This window comes from Caretta caretta, chromosome 5, assembly GCF_965140235.1.
Source record: "Caretta caretta isolate rCarCar2 chromosome 5, rCarCar1.hap1, whole genome shotgun sequence".
In the NCBI taxonomy this organism is placed as follows: domain Eukaryota; kingdom Metazoa; phylum Chordata; order Testudines; family Cheloniidae; genus Caretta; species Caretta caretta.
In genome coordinates this window covers 129,296,337-129,309,171 of record NC_134210.1, presented here as the reverse complement: position 1 = coordinate 129,309,171, position 12,835 = coordinate 129,296,337, and the positions used below count along the sequence as shown (strand labels likewise).

General features: G+C 42.6%; 1 protein-coding gene across 17 annotated transcripts in view; it reads left to right on the top strand.

Annotated features, from left to right (window-relative positions):
• The first annotated feature begins 2,878 nt into the window (after window positions 1-2,878).
• Window positions 2,879-12,835, top strand: part of PCGF3 (polycomb group ring finger 3) — a 113,296-nt gene continuing 103,339 nt past the window's right edge. For 10 of the 17 annotated variants that reach the window (XM_048850039.2, XM_048850032.2, XM_075128886.1 and 7 more), the window contains exon 1: window positions 2,879-3,053. The gene's annotated coding sequence lies outside the window, so the exon portion shown is untranslated. Of the gene's footprint in view, window positions 3,054-9,423; window positions 9,511-12,835 lie in introns of all 17 variants that reach the window. The other 7 variants (XM_048850038.2, XM_048850037.2, XM_048850036.2 and 4 more) reach the window with 2 other exon arrangements.

Here is a 12,835-nt window from a genome sequence, read left to right as displayed (position 1 = left end):
TAGATATCACTTTGCTCTTAGAACCAGGAATAGACCTCAGGAGTAGATACATAAATGCTTAAGACAATAGTGGAATATTGGGTAACAAATGGGCAAAGTGCTATGTCCCCTCTAGGGACTGTACCACACAGGACAGCCTACCTGTGCTACCAGTTGCTCTTCTAGTTGAAGTGGAAGCCACCTATCCTTTGGCTCTGAAAGTCCTGGGTTAAAATACTGCTGAACAACTATGTGGGAAAATAGTGTGTGAGCATGTAACTAAAGAGTACCATGAACATATGGGAAGATACAGGTTTGCACTGGTAATTTTAATTTCGGAAAGTCTTAATTTTGGAGTACTTGTCTTTGCAATCTTAACGTTCTTTTACATGGTTTTTGTGTATGTATGTGTCCTCCCCCACCCCAAATGTGATCATGGAATAGTTCTAATGGGAAACAGTATTATATTGCAGAAACAATCTGTGGAGAAGAGAATTTGGCTGTTGTGTTAATATTGTATTAGAACTGCATTTAATAAATTTATATTTCAAGAAAACAAGCCTAATTTTTGACGGTGTGTTATTAGCATTTTTGTGAGGGATTGGATGCCTCAGGGCACTACTAATGAGCTACAGAGCCTTTCATCTATAGGTCACCAGTTTGACCCCAGTCCAGCTCAGTAGAGTTTATAATTTTCCGTCTAAGGGATGATGATTAGTATCCCCTATTTGGGATGAGTTTGGTCCTCAGTTACAGATCCCACATCACAAACTCACCATGATGCTTGCATGAATTGACAGACTTGATAGAGAGACAAGGTGGAGGAGGAAGAGACATGCTTTTGAGCTACACAGAGCTCTTCTTCAGATCTGAATGACCTGATAGAATGTAATAACTGCATAGAGTTGAACTACCCCCTCCTTTTACTCCTAGAGGAAGCTCCTCCCCCAGATCAGTATTCACACAGAATATGAGGGTTGGAAGGGACCTCAGAAGGTCATCTAGTCCAACCCCCTTCTCAAAGTAGGACCAATTGCCAATTTTTGGCCCAGATCTCTAAATGGCCCCCTCAAGGATTGAATTCACAACTCTGGGTTTAGCAAAGTGCTCGAACCACTGAGCTATCCTTCTTCTTATTGCCTCTTGCTCTAATGGCAATGCAGGAAGCTTGTCCACTAAATGCAGAGGACTTCAGGTACGCTTGTCAAGTCAATGCTTTTCACCAGCACTAAATCCACCTACTTTCATAAACTGCAGTGTATGGTCTATCTGCAAATTAGCTCATTAGGTAATTTGCATATAATTCAGTTTTGCCAGCTCTTGTGAGTCTCTCAGTAACTAGTGTATTTCTTAAACCTCAGCTCATGGAGGTATATGATTGAATGTATCAGCTTTCTTCTTTTTCTTTTTTTATTTAAAAAGTTAGGTTTCTAGCCCTCAAAGTTGTAGGAAAAAACCCTTAAAAAGATGTGTAACCTGAGACTCAAACTGGAAAGCAAGTAAATAGCACCCCAAAATTGTCTTTAAATGGTCAGGATTTTTAAGCGAATTGAGTGTTTTGGCAATGCTCTGTGGGGGTTTCAGTAGATGTTTTTCTGGTGCCTTTAGCAGCGCGTGGGGGATTGGTGCTGTGTGTTTTGGAGTGGGCACCAGCAGATATTTCTGGAGCCTTTTGCTTGTGGTGGTGTTCATGCATGCCTGGGTGTTATGGTGAGCTGGCAGTAGGGGGTGTTTAGCCTTGTCTGTGACGAGATTGTTGGGGTGTGTTGTCAAGGAGTCTTTAGTGCTAGGGTGGAGGGTTGGGGGTATCTGACTGTCTCATATGGGGGTGTGTGTGTAAGTGGTTTGTCTCAGAGCTTTTTGTATTGCATTGAGGGTGTTGGTGAGAGTTCGGGGGTATCTGGCTGTGTGTGTGTGTGTGTGGGGCTGGGGGGAGTCTGGCCTGGTGGGATGTGGGTGTGCAGCCCTGTGTGAGGGTGTGTGTGGGGGAGCGGTTATTCTAGAGCCTTTAGTGGAGGTTAGGGGGTTGTCTGGCAGTGGGAATTGGGTTGTCCAACCTTGTGTGAGGGGGTGTTTGTATGTGGGGGGAGGGGTTGTCCTAGAGCCTTTAGTGGAGGGTTGGGGGGGGTTGGCAGTGGGGATGGGGGTGTCCAGCCCTGTGTGATGTATGTGTGTGTGTGGGAAGGGGATTAGTGGAGAGTTGGGGAGAGGGTGTCTGGCAGAAGGTATTAGGGTCTCCAGCCCTGTGTGATGCGGGTGTGTGTGTGGGGTGGAAAGGGGTTTAGTGGAGAGTTGGGGAGAGGGTGTCTGGCAGTGAGGATGAGGGTGTGGGGGGAAAGGGGTTTAGTGGAGAGTTGGGGGAGGGGTCTGGCAGTGAGGATGGGGGTGTCCAGCCCTGTGTGATGAAGGTGGATGTGGGGGAAGGGGTTTAGTGGAGAGTTGGGGGAGGGGTCTGGCAGTGAGGATGGGGGTGTCCAGCCCTGTGTGATGAGGGTGTGTGTGTGTGGGGAAAAGGGGTTTAGTGGAGAGTTGGGGGAGGGGTCTGGCAGTGAGGATGGGGGTGTCCAGCTCTGTGTGATGGGGTGTGTGTGTGGGTAGGGGTTAGTGGAGGGTTGGGGGTGTCTGGCGGCGGGGGGCGCAGGCTGCTACTAGGTGCTTCTTAAGCCCGCACCCCCTGTCGGTGGGCGGGGCGTTCCCAGCCCCCCCGCACTAGTGGAGGCACGGGGCAGGTTCCCATGGGGATTCCCTGAGGGGGGAGGTAGGGCTCCCCGCACGGGAGGAGGGGGCACACGGCTGCTCTAATGCTCCCCGCGCGCGCACGTCACCTCCCCTCCCGCGGTCGGCGACACGAGCGCAGCCCCCTTCCCTCCGCGCGTGTGGGAGGCGGGCGCGGGCAGTGCGCATGCTCCCGGTGCGCGGCGCCCCCGCTCGGCCGCCCTCGGCGCCGCTCGGCTATTTCCGCCTCTTTGTTTTAAACTCCGGCCGGAATTTTTTCCTTCTTTTGGGGGGAGAGTCGGAGGGAGTGGAGGCCCCCCCCGCGGGCGGACACGGCGCCCCGGCCCCTGCGCCGCCAGGTCAGTGCCGGGCCCCCTTCCCCCCGCGGCGGCCCTGCGGGGCTGCCCCCGCTCCAGCGGGCCGCGCCATGGCAAGCTGCCGAGGAGCAGCCCCGAGACCCCCGGCGCGGGGCGGGGGAGGGTCCGGCGCCCGCTCCCCCGGGAGTCGCCGCCGCCGCCGCCGCCTCCCCCGTCTCCCCCAGCCTTTCGCCAGGGAGGGGGCGCCGGGAGGGGATCAGGGCCGGCCCCTCCGTCCCCCTAGCCTGGGGAGGGGGCGCTTTAACTTTCTGCGTCGGCGGCAGCAGCGGGGTTTGTCAAGGACGTCTGCACCCCTCCCCCCCGGCTGTGTCTGTCTGTTTGTCCGCTTCCCTGTCCCCCCCCGTGTGTGTCCATTCGTCCGTCCCCGCTGTGCCTGTCTGTCCGTCCCTTCCTCTGTCTGTCCGCTTCTACCAGCCCGCCCCCTCCCCCCCTTGGGCTGCGGTGTGGGTGTCTGTCTGTGCTTCTATCCCCCCCCCCCCCGCTGTCTGTCCGTCCGTCCCTCTCCTGGCTTTGTATGGCAAGGGCTCTCCTCTCTGCAGCCCCCTTCTCCCAGGGTGCAGAGCCGCCTGGCATGTGGGGGAGCCCGCTCGGCCTGCCCTGGTAGTGCCTGGCCCCAGCTCCGTGTGTCCCACAAGCTTGGCAGAGACGCCCCTGCTGTGCAGTATCTCAGATGTGTCTGGGTCTGGTGTGGGGTGGGGGCTGGCGGAGTCTCCTTCTGAACCCCCCCCCATCAAGGGTTGGTTTACGTTGCTAAGAAACCCCCCATCTTTTGAAAAATGTCTGTCCCTGCGTCCATCGAGAGAAGTAGGGTTAAACTGCGTGAGAAGTGACCTGAGCTATGGATAGCTATGGCTCTTAGTGGCATGAGGTGTGTGTAGCAATCTGGAATAGCTTATAGGTTTTAGGCTTGTGAAAAGCATCACCCGAAGGTGGTACCAATTGGTAAAATAATGGATCGGTTTTTTGCCAAAATTTTCTCACGGTCCTGATGTTACACAGTGAAGTTTGGTTGTTTTCAGCTGTGATGTTGTGTCTTCTCAGCAAGGTGCAATTTAATAGGAGCACTGCAGTGTCTTTTAGTCCACAAGTGATTAGTGTCACCTCAAACTGGCCTGTGAAGAAATGTAGTGTATCATGAACTTGATGCTATCGTGGTTAAAGGTCTTGGTACTTCCACCATATTACTATTTGAATGCCCTTTTACTAGTGCAAGTGGAACTCACTCTGAAAAAATTAAATACTTCTAATTTAACATAACTTTAATCCAGAGTTAGTGTAACTGTTTTTCTACACTCAGGGCCCTGGTTATCAATGTATCAAATCCAGTCTTTATAGAGTTTGCTTAATTATCACATTGTGCTCTGGAATTTTCCTTTTGAAAACTTTGATGTTCTCCAGGTTTATTACTGCTAAACTGTCCTACTTGTTGTTAGAAAAACAAATATCCTTTTAGAAAAATGCTTCACATCTATAGGCATGTAAACCTCAAGATGTAATGTATACTACAACTTACTTACATTGTTTGTTTTACACTGTAAAACAATCTAAAGTTTCAGATTATTAATTGGAATTCTGTGTAGTTCGAGGACTTAAGTACAACTTTTCTTAGTGCTAAGTGTTGTGTATGTTCCATATTGATGAGTATTGGGTCTTTTAACAATGAGAACTTCTCATTCCCTCAGTGACTGATTTAAATAAAAAGCTGTTTTAGCTAGTGATGTGCCTTGTAAAGGTTTGTTTGTAATTCATAAGATTTATTTGATAGGTTAGAAGTTTCCTTTCTAGTAATGGATGACTTTTATGCTTCATAGAAAGGCCTTGTTTAAATTTCTTAGCTGCCCACTAAAACATATTAATTAAAAGTGTATGTAAGGGAATACATTCTGTGTGGAACTGGAAGAAGTCAGTGATCATTTACTACAGTAGGATGGGGGACACCAATCTTTTTAAAGAGTGCCCTTCAGAAGCTACAGCAGAAAAGACTTATTGATTTAAATTTGGGTGCTGGTATAAAGATTGCATTTTTTTTCAAAGCCCTTATCAGACCAAAAATCTGTCATATTTTTTATTCATATGGACTGATCTAGCCAAATCTTATCATGTGAGTCTTGGTTGAATACTTGTTAAATTTTGTGTTGTCTTGAAGTTGATTGAGATTCGATAGCAATGCTAGCACAGTATAAATGCCTATCTAGATAAAACTAAACACCATTGTATGAAGGTTTTTTACTACTAGATAAACTCTGAACCAGAACCTCAAGGTACAGTACTATAATCATTAGTTCTGATCAACTTAATCCTGCATTTTCGTAGACTCATCCGACTAAGGCTATGTCTACACTACTGCGGTACGTCGACCTATGTTATGCAACTCCATCTATGTGAATAACATATCTGGAGTCGACATACCTTAGGTTGAGTTACCGGGGGGGTCTGTGGGAGAAAATCTCCCGTTGATTTACCTTACTCTGCTCTCTAGTCCACCACTGTACTCCACCCCCGATGAGAAATCTGCAGTCGATTTGGCGGGTCTTTACTAGACCCTCTAAATAGACCGCTGGTGGATTGATCTCAAAGCATCGATCCCCGCTGTTGTGTAGACCTGCCCAAACTGTGTCCACTAGATGTGAAACAGACTTATATTGTAAACAGGTAACCTTACTAAATATTACTTCTCCACTAACATACTTGAGTATTACATTTCTGCTTTAATGGACTTCAATATTGTGTTCCCAAATGGCTCCTTAAGCTAGGTGGTCTTTAGTTAACTGGAAAAAATGAACAAAATTGGTGGTCACTAAGAGCTGAAAAACTAGAATCTTTTTGAAAATTGGACTCTACAGTAAACCACCCATGGAATACATTAAAATAAATGTTTGCATGGAAACTCCAACTGGCTTATTGATGTTAGGAAGAAGTCACCTGTTGAATTGATGTGAACCTGTGTTTTGAAAACCATTCAAGTCTATAATCATCTGCTTCCCATCAACTGCATCTTTGAAGCTATAATATCTTAAAAACATGAAGTGGAGCAAGATGTCTTGCAGGAATTTGAGCACCAGCATTTTCTGGTGTTCTTTCATATTGGGCAGGGGGCCCAGTTGGTACATAGTTTGAAACATAAATGCTTTTAAGTATTTCTTAATAATTTGGAGCACATTGTGCTTGGTGATATAAGACTAACTTTAGCTCTTCCACCTCCGGGTGCTCTTGAATGTTTACTACTTTTTGACATCACTAAAAAAATGGTTGAATGTCATCTAGGACTATGCAGTAGTGTTGGTATAAGTACACTGTCAATTTTGTCTTGTGCTAGTTTGCTCTAGCTTGGCTGTCCTTCAGTCTGATCAAAATAAGTTCAGATCTGGGCAGATGCTGTCAATGTCCAGAATCTGCTAGTTATGTGTTGCATTTTTATTAACAAAAGTTCTGTCTAAACTAAATTCATAGTAAAACTAAAGGCAAATGTTAAGCAATTAAATAAGGGTCAGGCTGATTGGTTTAAAGACTCTCTACTTGCTGCATTCATGTAGACTAGAGAGGATAAAAGAAAGTTGCTTTGCACCAAAAGCAATCCCAGCCGTTGTGAAATGCCACTGGCTTTTTGTTAAAGATGATGCCACTAGTCTGGTAGAAGAGATCCATACACTACACTCTTGTACTGCAGTGAAACAGTACAAATATTCAGCAGTTTAGGAACATTGCCATACTTAGATTCTCTCAAGAAAATATAATTCATATATTTCCTAATTAATATTCTACCTGTGTGTGTCAAGTTCACAGCATATATAGTAACAAGGGGGAAAACAAACTGGAGAAAAGTTTAACAAAACCCCTCATCTCAGAGGTTTAGAATTCTTCCAGGTATGTTACAGGGCTAAGTTTGTGGGGAGGAGGGAGTGGAACAGAACCAAACAATGGCTTGATAATTCAGACACTTTTTTTACTCTTAGAAAGGCTGTTGTTTGGTTGAGAGTGAGAGTTCTCTAACCTTTCTGAAGCAACTACAGAGACAGAACTATGTACTGTGCAAAATAGTGAAAATTCTCTTCAGAGGAAAATCAGAAAATTGTCAGTTCCTGAAGTGACTTGTCAGCCCTTGCCAGACAAAATAGGTTACTGTATTTGCTTTTTGAAAAAGGCCACCTCCTACTATAACCAAATCAGTTGTAGTGTTGCCGTGTATACCTGAACTAGTGCTAATGGTGCTTTTCCCCAGAGGTGCTTCTGATCAGGAACTGTGCTGATGTATGCAAACTCTGGAAATGTATCTACCTATGTATGTACTGCAATTAACTTGATTATGAAAAATGTTAAATCATATAGTAAGACCCCTTGTACTGTCAGTACAGTGCATTTGTATTGTTTTGATGAGGGTATGAAGCATTTGACAATGGAATGCAGCCTTCCCATTTGTTTTCTGAGAGTTTTATTAATGAAGATATTCTCAAATACATAATTTTTAAACATTTATAGAAGATTAATTTGAAAAGTGGATTTGCCGCAAGAGAATAGTTTACTTTAAGGAAACCCCAAGTAGCAGTTCCACATCTTTGTACTTTTCATCATTATAGTCTGTGTGTGTTTTAAAAGCCCTCTCAGCTGAAAGTTCCTTCCATATTTCTTTCAACTACCTCAAAATCATTATTTTTCATCTCGCTCTAGAGTGACAGGAAGTGAATTTATGATATCCCCATGGACATGCATTTGAGCCGCTTTTGACAGATAACTTTATGATCCTTTCATATTCTAACCTTGTGACTGACAGTAACTTAAAATGTCCCAAAGTTTTAAGATTAAAACTTGTAATTCAGTGGCAATAACTTCCAGTAGTATCAAATGAACTTGGGGATAATTGTCTACACTTCACAAATAGCATAGCTTTGTTTTGGCTTCTGTTAAGATGGGAAACATTTATTCCTTAATACACACCTGATGCTGATATGCAGTAGCTGATTAATTATGAAAACAAGTTTTTTCAGCTAGCTAAAAGTGAATATCATTGAATTGCTGGCTTGCAAATGATTATCTTGTCGACAAACCTCTCAATTTAACCTACACATGAATAATTTTTCACCCCTTATTCTTATATCCAGATAGTCAATGTGTGACACTTCTTCTGTATCTTCAATAGAACATATATCCATTGAAGTAGTAGTGGATGTATTATAAATCTTAGGTGAATTATGACTGTAATTCAAAATGAAAAAAGACCTAGCCCAATAGACTCTCTCTGAGAGATTCTCTAACAGCGTGCACTCAAAAACATAATCTACCCATGTACAAATATAAACCTCAACCTATTTAGAACAATATGTAAACCCAGCCGGTGTCCCCAGATTGCACAGCTTTCGTATGAAATGTACATTCTTGTACAATGCTGTTTTCATTTTGTCAACTGAAGGAACAACTTGAAGTTAGCTAGTTCTCTTGTACTTTCAAGTATTTTATCTAGAAAGCTATGGTTCACTTCTGCTGATAGTGTTTTCTAATATGTGGGAGTCATTTATTGGTTTAAGTACATAGATTGTCATAATTGAAGCTATTAGTAAATTGATTACTAAGTTGAAGTGCATTGTATTGCCAAAATAATTCTATATGTGTTAATGTATTAGACAAGGCATTTTTTGTGGTGTAATCTGTGTGGATTTGATTTAAATCAAATTGATTTAAATCACTAGTCAGGAAGACTTGATTTAATCATAGATTTCTACATAAAAGTGCATTCTTGTTGGTTGTTATAACCTTAAAACATATTCTTCACAACTCAGAAATAGATGTAGGTTTCATTTTTAGAAGGTACACACTATATATTTTTAAAGTGATTTATTTTGAAAACTTTTCAGATTAGTTTTACAGCTATATCAGAAAATGAATGATTGTTTGATTACATCATTTACCAAGGGTAATTGAAGCAGATATTTATGAAGTAATTGGGAGGTGAACTCTCTCCAATATTTGGAGGATTTTCTTGCCGTGCTGTACTAGGAGGAGAACATCACCAGACAGACATTTAAATTGTTTTAGTTAACTAAAACAACAATGTTATGTATTCTGGATCTTTTTCTTCAACAGCAAACGTATAATTTTTTTAACAAAACAGGCATACGAATTTTTGAATTTAGTTAAACATTCAAGTTTTTTAAAATCAGGTTTGTTTGTGTTTAAAATTGATTTTAACTAAAATAGTTAAATGAAATCTTAAAAAAAAAAAATTAAATTGACTATATCAGCCAGGTCAACATGAGAAACTTAAAATATTGGCTCCTGCAACTAACTCAGTTGTCTTCACCTTCATTTTCCTTTTTGTTCATAATCTGGAAAAGAAAAACAAGCTTTCCTGCTTTTTCAGGTCCCAAACAATTTCTCAATTTGGAATGAATTAGTCCAAAGGAAGAAAATGTTCTTTCTACACCGGTGGAAGAAGCTACTGTTAAAAGTGAGTTTATCACTTCAATAGTCTCTGAATCCAAGTGCTTAAGTGACTTCCACCAGTTCACTGGTGTGACTTTCTTTAAAACATCATCAGCAAACCTATATTTCTTGAACGGTTCACCCTTAGCTCTGAAGTTTATTATAGTTGGCATTATGAAGGGATGATTGCTGGATGTCCATGTCCTAGCCAACTCCTCTTCAGCAGTTAAGGTTTGACCCTGGTACCAAGTATTGAGAATATTTGCAAGAAAATGAGCTGGAGATAGTGCTTGTCCCATTCGGTTTTTTTAATGCTTGTAATTTAACTCTGTCATTGCATATTTCTCTTTTTAAGATCTCACTCAGTTCCTTCAAAATTTCAACAGTGTCAGCAATAAAACAGCTATTTCCGTGCTTTTTGTTCAAGGCTACAGAAATAGGCTTCAGGGTACTCAGCATGTGTTCTACATTTCTCTTAAGCCCAATGTTGAGATCTTTGGCTATGACAGTGCCATCTATTTTTTCACGATTTTGTTCACAAACTGTCATGAGATTAGGCCAGTTCTTGATATAGTGCTCAAAACTGTCCACTACTGAGTTCATTGCACGTCTTGTGGGAGAGTTGGCTTGGTTCCTCCCACTTTTTTCAGAGCAGCTGCTGCAAAGTGGTTGTTACGGGAAGTACTTTGCAGTTTCAACAACATTAGCCTTTATTTCTGGAACACTGAAGTCTGTGGCTAGGAGGTGCATCAAATGAGCACTGCGACCATATATTATTAGCTTGGGACTCTCTTCACTCTCCTAAATAATTTCTTCTCTGATACATTTGCAGAATTGTCTGTGACCAAGCGGCGTACTAGACATTTGAATTTTTTTTCAGTTTGTTATAGCTTTTACTGCTGCTACTTGTAAATATTCTGCTGTGTGTGCATTTCCTGATGTATCAGTTGTTTCTGTAAGGAAGACATTCCCTTCTTCTGTTGTCACACAAGCACATACAACAGGATCATTGTGGACATTGCTCCACCCATCAAGACTCAGGTTAACAATTTCATCCTCTAGACCTTTTGCACACTGCTCAGTTTCTCTTTCATACACTTTATCCAGCAATTTGCCTGCAATATCTGCTCTGTTGGGTGGACTGTATCCTGGTCTTAATGACTGAACCATGTTAATGAAGTGTGGGTTCTCAATCATACAAAAAGGAGAGTTTATTGCATAAACAAACCGGGCAATTTTTTCATCAATTAACTCTTTTTGTAATCTGCTGGGTTCTTATCACAAACTTATCTATGGTTGTTTTTGGATGATGGAGTTTTTTTTTCGTCTTTGCTACAGGTGATATATTGTGGCTATGTGACATACATGATGTGACTGAAACATTATCCCTGTCAGATAACTCTGAAACTATAGAAAATGATGGTGATCTTGAAGGTGGATAGTCTTCAGAATCCTGTATGTTGAGGATCGATTCTCCTAAACAAAATAAGTCAATGCAGTTATTTAATTATTATTACCATACTGCTCATTTAGTATTACTTATTGCATTCACTAACACTCAGTACTACTTCAAAGGTGAAATTGTGCAAGGAAGATCTGCCTATTTCAGCTGTTTGTTTTTTTTATCACAACTGCATCTAAAATTGATAGTACCATAGAGTAACAACTATATTTTTTGCTCAAACATGAGAATTCAAGAATAGTTCAGAAGGAAGACAGGCAGTCCTTAAGAAAGAAGTATGAAATAAAAAAAAAGTTTACAAACCTGAAGATTCTGCATGTTCAGACTTGTTCCTTTCATCATCTTCAATGCAGCTTCCTCTTGAGAAGGAACATGTCTCATGAATTGGAATTAATTTGCAGATTGGATACAATTAATTTAGGCGTGAATAGAGAGTGGGAATGGTTGAGTTATTATAAAAAGTAACCTATTTCCCCTTGTTTCTTCTCCCGCCCCCCCCCACCCCCCCGTTCCTCAGACGTTCTTGTTAAACCCTGGATTTGTGCTGGAAATGGCCCACCTTGATTATCATACACATTGTAAGGAGAGTGATCACTTTAGATAAGCTATTACCAGCAGGAGAGTGGGGTGGGGGGAGAGAAAACCTTTTGTAGTGATAAACACCCATTTTTTCATGGTTTGTGTGTATAAAAACATCTTCTGTATTTTCCACAGTCTGCATCCGATGAAGTGAACTGTAGCTCACAAAAGCTTATGCTCAGATAAATTGGTTAGTCTCTAAGGTGCCACAAGTACTCCTTTTCTTTTTGCGAATACAGACTAACACGGCTGTTAACCTTTTGTAGTGATAGGTTTCAGAGTAACAGTAAGAAACTACAGCATTTGCTCAAGAAACTCCCTGAAAAAGCACAAGATCAAATCCGCACAGACACACCCCTGAAACCCTGACCCGAGATATTCTGTCTACTACCCAAGATCCATAAACCTGGAAATCCTGGGCGCCCCATCATCTCAGGCATTGGCACCCTGACAGCAGGATTGTCTGGCTATGTAGACTCCCTCCTCAGGCCCTAGGCTACCAGCACTCCCAGCTACCTTCAAGACACCACTGACTTCCTGAGGAAACTACAATCCATCGGTGATCTTCCTGATAACACCATCCTGGCCACTATGGATGTAGAAGCCCTCTACACCAACATTCCACACAAAGATGGACTACAAGCCGTCAAGAACACTATCCCCGATAATGTCACGGCTAACCTAGTGGCTGAACTTTGTGACTTTGTCCTTACCCATAACTATTTTACATTTGGGGACAATGTATACCTTCAGATCAGCAGCACTGCTATGGGTACCCTCATGGCCCCACAGTATGCCAACATTTTTATGGCTGACTTAGAACAACACTTCCTCAGCTCTCGTCCCCTAACGCCCCTACTCTACTTGCGCTATATTGATGACATCTTCATCATCTGGACCCATGGAAAAGAAGCCCTTGAGGAATTCCACCATGATTTCAACAATTTCCATCCCACAATCAACCTCAGCCTGGTCCAGCCCACACAAGAGATCCACTTCTTGGACACTACAGTGCTAATAAACGATGATCACATAAACACCACCCTATACCGGAAACCTACTGACCGCTATTCCTACCTACATGCCTCCAGCTTTCATCCAGACCACACAACATGATCCATTGTCTACAGCCAAGTTCTGCGATACAGCCGCATTTGCTCCAACCCCTCAGACAGAGACAAACACCTACAAGATCTCTATCAAGCATTCTTACAACTATAATACCCACCTGCGGAAGTGAAGAAACAGATTGATAGAGCCAGAAGAGTTCCCAGAAGTTACCTACTACAGGACAGGCCTAACAAAGAAA